Raw genomic sequence first — 7,004 nt, 5'->3', positions numbered from 1 at the left:
CCGGTGATTAGCCGTGCTGTGACAGAGCGCGTGAGCGTAGTTTTCACTGGAAGGATGGAAGGTAGCCATTGACAACGGTGATCCACCAACACACAGCTTACCATAGGAGGACGTGCGTGCGTGAATCAGAAGACAGGGGAAAGCAGAGATTCAGAAGACAAAGCATCTCCAAAACTCCAACATATTTTCCATTACTGCACAACAAGTAACCTTTAATTTATGCTCTCTTGGTTATTCACAATTCAACTGATAAACATAATTGACTTCCTGACTAAGATTTACAAGATAACCATAGATTGCTTCAAACCAACAATCTCCGTGGGATTCGACCCTTACTCACGTAAGGTATTACTTGGACGACCCAGTGCACTTGCTGGTCAGTGATACGCGTTGTGAAAAGTGTGATTCACAATCCGTGCACCAGACACCATATCAATGAGTTCTTGAGCCTCTTCTGCAGTTTTCATGAGTTGCAAGGAACCTCCAGCTGAATGATCCAAAGCTTCCTGGGATTTCAGTGTTAAGCCTTCATAGAAGTTTTGAAGCTTCTCCCACTCATTAAACATGGCAGGGGGACATTTCCTAATCAGAGCCTTGTACCTCTCCCATGCCTCATGGATGGGTTCGGCCTCCATTTGTGTAAATGTTTGTACCTCAGTCTTCAACCTTATGATCCTCTGAGGTGGGTAAAACTTGGCAAGAAACTTGGTTACCAAATCATCCCAGTTGTTGATGCTGTCCCTTGGAAAAGATTCTAACCATTGAGTGGCCTTGTCCCTGAGAGAAAATGGGAATAGCATCAGCTTGTAACTGTCAGGGGGCACTCCATTAGTTTTGACAGTGTTGCATATCCTCAAGAAAGTGGATAAATGTTGGTGTGGGTCCTCAAGTGGTCCTCCACCAAAAGAGCAATTGTTCTGAACCAAGGTGATGAGTTGTGGTTTGAGTTCAAAATTGTTAGCATTGACATTTGGAGCCAAGATGCTGCTCCCACAATGTCTAGGATTTGCAAAGGTATAGGAAGCCAAAACTCTCCTCTGGGGTGGGTTGTCATTGTTGTTGTCTTCTCCACCTGGTGGATTGGTTAAATGTTCCTCCATCTCTTGGAATTCTTCGTCTGATTCCTCTTCTCCAATAATATTTTTCCCTCTTTCAGCACTTCTTAACCTCCTGAGAGTTCTTTCGTCTTGTTCATGAAAATTGGGTATGGTTCTTCTTGTACCTGACATACAAGCAGAGCATGAGAAATGCACAAAACTAGTGACACTTCAATTTACTGCCAGATTGAAGTGTTAGTTAGATTAAGCAAAAAATCAAACAGTTAGTGGGTTAGTCGAAAATTAAAGAAAAAGTGCTTGATCTAGATCACCACTTCACTTAATCATTGTCAATCTAATCAATCCCCGGCAACGGCGCCAAAAACTTGATGAGATATTTTGGTGGAGAAACGAATCTCTCCCAAAACACCCAAATCTAACCGGCAAGTGCACCGGGTCGCATCAAGTAATAAAAACTCACGGGAGTGAGGTCGATCCCACAGGGATTGAAGGATTGAGCAATTTTAGTTTAGTGGTTGATTTAGTCAAGCGAATCAAGATTTGGTTGATTGATTGGTGATTTGCAGAATTTAAATTGCATGGAATTAAAGAGAGCAGGAAATTAAATTGCTGAATCTTAAAGAACAAGAAATTAAATGGCAGAAACTTAGAGTGCAAGAAATGTAAATTGCGGAATCTTAAAGTGCAAGGAATGTAAATGACTTGAATTGTAAAGGGGATTGGGACTTGGATTTGCAGAAATTAAACAAGGAAAAGTTAAATTGCATTAAACAGAAGAGAAAAAGGGAATTGGGATTGAATCGGATCCGAAACAGCAAAGTAGATGAACATGGAAAGCAGTAAACAGAGAATTGAAATGGGAAATCAGATCTCAGGACCCAGAGACTAGAAAACCAAGTCTAGATCTCAATGCCTTCCTAGATCCAACAAGAACAATTGCAAGGAAATTGTAAATTGCAAAGAAATTAGATGAGAAGCAAGTAATGGAAACAGAAATTCAAATTCAGTAAATAAACAGAGAGATCCAAGGTTGAGATTGAAATAGAATTTCTTCAATTCTCCAACCCAAAATCCAAGACAATTGTAATTGAAATTGAAAGCAATAACACTGAGAGGAAGAGAAGTGAATTCTCCTTCCCCAAGACAAAGAAATTAAAGATCACTCAATATCCAAAGCTCTCCGAAAACTATTATGAAAATTCCAAAAGAAAGCTCCCCGAAGAACTTGAATTCTATCCTATTTATACACTTTCTTCCAATGATCTTCAAGCCTTGAGTTGGGCCTTTGCTCTTGGTGGAATTGGGTTGAAAGAGGCCTTGGTTGATTGCTCTTGGAGTTTGAAGAGGAACCAAAACGAACCAATTGAACCGGGTTTGAGTTTTGCAAAAGTTGGACCAAAAGTTTGAACAAAAGTTAGGGGTCTAACTTTTGCTCCAACTTTTCATATCAGCTAGCACCACTTTGCTGATATGAATGTTGGTGCCAACGTTAGGGGTCTAACTTTGGCCCTAACGTTGGCCTTTCCTTGTGTACTTGTGGCGCCAACGTTAGCCACCAAGTTAGGGGGCTAACGTTGGCGCAAACTTTTGCTCCTCCTTGTGATTTTCATGTGCCAACGTTAGCCTCCAAGTTAGGGGGCTAACGTTGGTGCAAACTTTTGGTGCCCAGGGAGGATTTCTTCATGCCAACGTTAGCCTCAAAGTTAGGGGGCTAACGTTGGCGCAAACTTTTGGTGCCCAGGGGTAAATTTCATGTGCCAACGTTAGCCTCAAAGTTAGGGGGCTAACGTTGGCGCAAACTTTTGGTACCCAGGGAGTGATTTTCAAGTTCCAATGTTAGCCTCCAAGTTAGGGGGCTAACGTTGGGGCTAACTTTTCAACCAAAAATTTGTGCAAAAGTTTGATGCCAACTTTAGGTCCAGCTTTTTGCTTCCTAGTTCAATTTCACTTATTCCATTGTCTTCTCTTTACTCCTAGCTATTCCTTCTTACTTCAACCTTTCTCCAAGCTTTCTTCACCTATAATTAATCAACCAAACTCATCAAAGCTATGCTCATAATCATGAGATATTCATTCTATCATAATATGCAACAATTTTAGCCTAAAACCTCATCAAATGGCATGAATTTATACATGGTTGATTCAATCAAGGGAAACATGAAAATCTACTCAATTAGCTTGCTTATGGTTCAAGAAAGTGCATAATTCTAATGAAAACAAAAGGAAAAGACTGGTTAAAATAGGCTAGGATGACTTGTCATAAATCATCACCTTCTCCATAGTTAGGCGCGAATGGATATCTTAGATAGGAACACGCATGTTTGAATGGAAAACAGAAATACTTGCATTAATTCATCGAGACACAGTAGAGCTCCTCACCCCCAACAATGGAGTTTAGAGACTCATGCCGTCAAAGAGTACAAAGTTTATATCTAAAATGTCATGAGATACAAAATAAGTCTCTAAAAGTTGTTTAAATACTAAACTAGTAGCCTAGGTTTACAAAAAGTGAGTAGACTATGACAGATGGTGCAGAGATCCACTTCTGGGGCCCACTTGGTGTGTGCTGGGGCTGAGATTTAAACATTTCACGTGCATAAGGCTGTTTTGGGCATTCAACGCCAGGTTTGGATCCATTTCTGGCGTTGAACTCCAACTTTTAATCCTTTTCTGGCGCTGGACGCCAGAATTGGGCAGAGAACTGGCGTTGAACGCCAGTTTACATCATCTATCGTTGAGCAACGTATGAACTATTATATATTGCTGGAAAGCCCTGGATGTCTACTTTCCAAAGCAATTGGAAGCACGCCATTTCGAGTTTTGTAGCTCCAGAAAATTCACTTTGAGGGCAGAGAGGTCAAAATCCAACAGCATCAGCAGTCCTTTTTCAGCCTGAATCAGATTTTTGCTCAGCTCCCTCAATTTCAGCCAGAAAAATACCTGAAATTACAGAAAAATACACAACTCATAGTAAAGTCCAAAAATATGAATTTTTCCTAAAAACTAATGAAAATAAACTAAAAACTAACTAAAACATACTAAAAATTATATGAAATTAACCCCAAAAAGCGTATAAAATATCCGCTCATCAATAAGCTTTCAACTAGCACTCCCAAAACAGTTGATTTTAGGGTACTAGGTGTTCAAACACCCCTAAGAGTTTACTTGCTCAAGCCTCTCTTCTTGATACAGTTTCATAACAAGCATCTACAAAGGTATTGGTTTTTTGAACTTTTGTTTCTTTCTTTCCTGCCCTACTAGTTGATGCTTAGAGATTTGGGCCATTTTTCTTTTATTCTTTCTTACACCACTACTTCTTGGTTCTATTGATGTTTGAGGGTCATCTATCAGTATCTCTCTATGTCCTCCCCTGACTCATCCTTTCACCGTTGAAACAAGATGGAAATTACCTAATCTGAGCAACAAGATGAACCATCAGTTGTCCAAACTCGAACAATCCCCGGCAACGGTGCCAAAAACTTGGTGCGCAGAAATCGTGACGGTTCCATTCCTTGGTAACGGCGCTAAAAAATTTATATGCACGTTCATAATCTTAATTCTTTGTCACAACTTCGCACAGCTGACCAGCAAGTGCACTGGGTCGTCCAAGTAATAAACCTTACGTGAGTAAGGGTCGATCCCACGGAGATTGTCGGCTTGAAGCAAGCTATGGTCACCTTGTAAATCTCAGTCAGGCGGATTCAAATGGTTTTATGAATTGATAAGTAAAAGATAAATAAAATATAACTAGGATAGAGATACTTATGTAATTTATTGGTGAGAGTTTCAGATAAGCGTATAGAGATGCTTTCATTCCTCTGAACCTCTGCTTTCCTGCTGTCTTCATCCAACCATTCCTACTCCTTTCCATGGCAAGCTTTATGTAGGGCATCACCGTTGTTAATGGCTACTGGTACGCAGAATCGTGATTACACTTTAAGTATGTAAAATTCATCGCTCTTTCTTTCCCTGGTAATGGCGCCAAAAACATGATGCCAAGACCACGGTTCACAACTCCGTGTAACTGACCAGCAAGTGCACTGGGTCGTCCAAGTAATACCTTACGTGAGTAAGGGTCGAATCCCACGGAGATTGTCGGTATGAAGCAAGCTATGGTCACCTTATAAATCTCAGTCAAGCAGATATAAAATAGTATAGAGTTTTCGAAATTACCTAATAAAAGTAAAGATAGAAATACTTATGTAAATCATTGGTGAGAGTTTTAGATAAGCGTATGGAGATGCATTCGTCCCTCTGAACCTCTGCTTTCCTGCTATCTTCATCCAATCAATCTTACTCCTTTCCATGGCTGGCTTTATGTGATACATCACCACTGTCAATGGCTACTTTCGGTCATCTCTCGGGAAAATGATCCAATGCCCTGTCACGGCACGGCTAATCGTCTGGAGGCATCACCCTTGTCAATGGTTTCATCTTATCCTCTCAGTGAAAATGGTCAACGCACCCTGTCACGGCACGGCTATTCATCTATCGGTTCTCGATCATGCTGGAATAGGATTTACTATCCTTTTGCGTCTGTCACTAACGCCCCACAATCGCGAGTTTGGAGCTCGTCACAGTCATTCATTCATTGAATCCTACTCGGAATACCACAAACAAGGTTTAGACTTTCCGGAATCTCTTGAATGCCACCATCATTCTAGCTTACGCCACGAAGATTCTGATTAAGAGATCTAAGAGATACTCATTCAGTCGAAGGTAGAACGGAAGTGGTTGTCAGGCACGCGTTCATAGGGAATGATGATGATTGTCACGTTCATCACATTCAGATTGAAGTACGAATAGGTATCTTAGAAGCGAAACAAGATGAATTGAATAGAAAATAGTAGTACTTTGCATTAATCTTTGAGGAACAGCAGAGCTCCACACCTTAATCTATGGAGTGTAGAAACTCTACCGTTAAAAATACATAAGTGAAAGGTCCAGGCTTGTTTAGAGTCCTCTGTCTGTTGCTGAGTGGATGATGGAAAAGGTTTATTATTGCTAAACCTGTTTCTTCCACCATTATTAAAGCCTTGTTGAGGCTTTTGATTCTTCCATGAGAAATTTGGATGATTTCTCCATGATGAGTTATAGGTGTTTCCATAAGGTTCACCTAAGTAATTCACCTCTGCTATTGCAGGGTTCTCAGGATCATAAGCTTCTTCTTCAGAAGATGCCTCTTGAGTACTGTTGGATACAGCTTGCATTCCATGCAGACTCTGAGAGATCATATTGACTTGCTGAGTCAATATTTTATTCTGAGCCAATATGGCATTCAGAGTATCAATCTCAAGAACTCCCTTCTTCATAGGCGTCCCATTATTCACAGGATTCCTTTCAAAAGTGTACATGAACTGGTTATTAGCAACCATGTCAATGAGTTCTTGAGCTTCTGCAGGCGTTTTCTTTAGGTTAATTGATCCACCTGCAGAAGTGTCCAGTGACATCTTTGATAGCTCAGATAAACCATCATAGAATATATCCAGGATGGTCCATTCTGAAAGCATGTCAGAAGGACACTTTTTGGTCAACTGTTTGTATCTTTCCCAAGCTTCATAGAGGGATTCACCTTCTTTCTGTCTAAAGGTTTGAACATCAGCTCTAAGCTTGCTCAGCTTTTGAGGAGGAAAGTACTTGGCTAAGAAAGCCGTGACCAGCTTATCCCAAGAGTTCAGGCTGTCTTTGGGTTGAGAATCCAACCATAATCTAGCTCTGTCTCTTACAGCAAAAGGGAAAAGCATGAGCCTGTAGACTTCAGGATCTACTCCATTAGTCTTAACAGTATCACATATCTGCAAAAATTCAGTTAAGAACTGAAAAGGATCTTCAGATGGAAGTCCATGAAACTTGCAGTTCTGCTGCATCAGAGAAACTAATTGAGGTTTCAGCTCAAAGTTGTTTGCTCCAATGGCAGGAATGGAGATGCTTCTTCCATGTAAATTG

The 7,004-nt window shown here is 40.6% G+C and overlaps 1 non-coding gene across 1 annotated transcript; it reads left to right on the top strand.

Moving 5' to 3' along the window:
- Nucleotides 1–6,562: 6,562 nt before the first annotated feature.
- LOC148567435 (small nucleolar RNA R71) lies at nucleotides 6,563–6,670 on the top strand. Its single transcript, XR_015881501.1, has one exon. It is a non-coding gene; the product is annotated as a small nucleolar RNA R71 (small nucleolar RNA).
- Nucleotides 6,671–7,004: the final 334 nt, after the last annotated feature.

The sequence above is a fragment of the Arachis ipaensis genome, chromosome B4 (genome assembly GCF_059453495.1).
Source record: "Arachis ipaensis isolate K30076 ecotype BB chromosome B4, ASM5945349v1, whole genome shotgun sequence".
NCBI classification, from domain to species: domain Eukaryota; kingdom Viridiplantae; phylum Streptophyta; class Magnoliopsida; order Fabales; family Fabaceae; genus Arachis; species Arachis ipaensis.
This window is presented reverse-complemented; position numbering and strand designations above follow the sequence as displayed.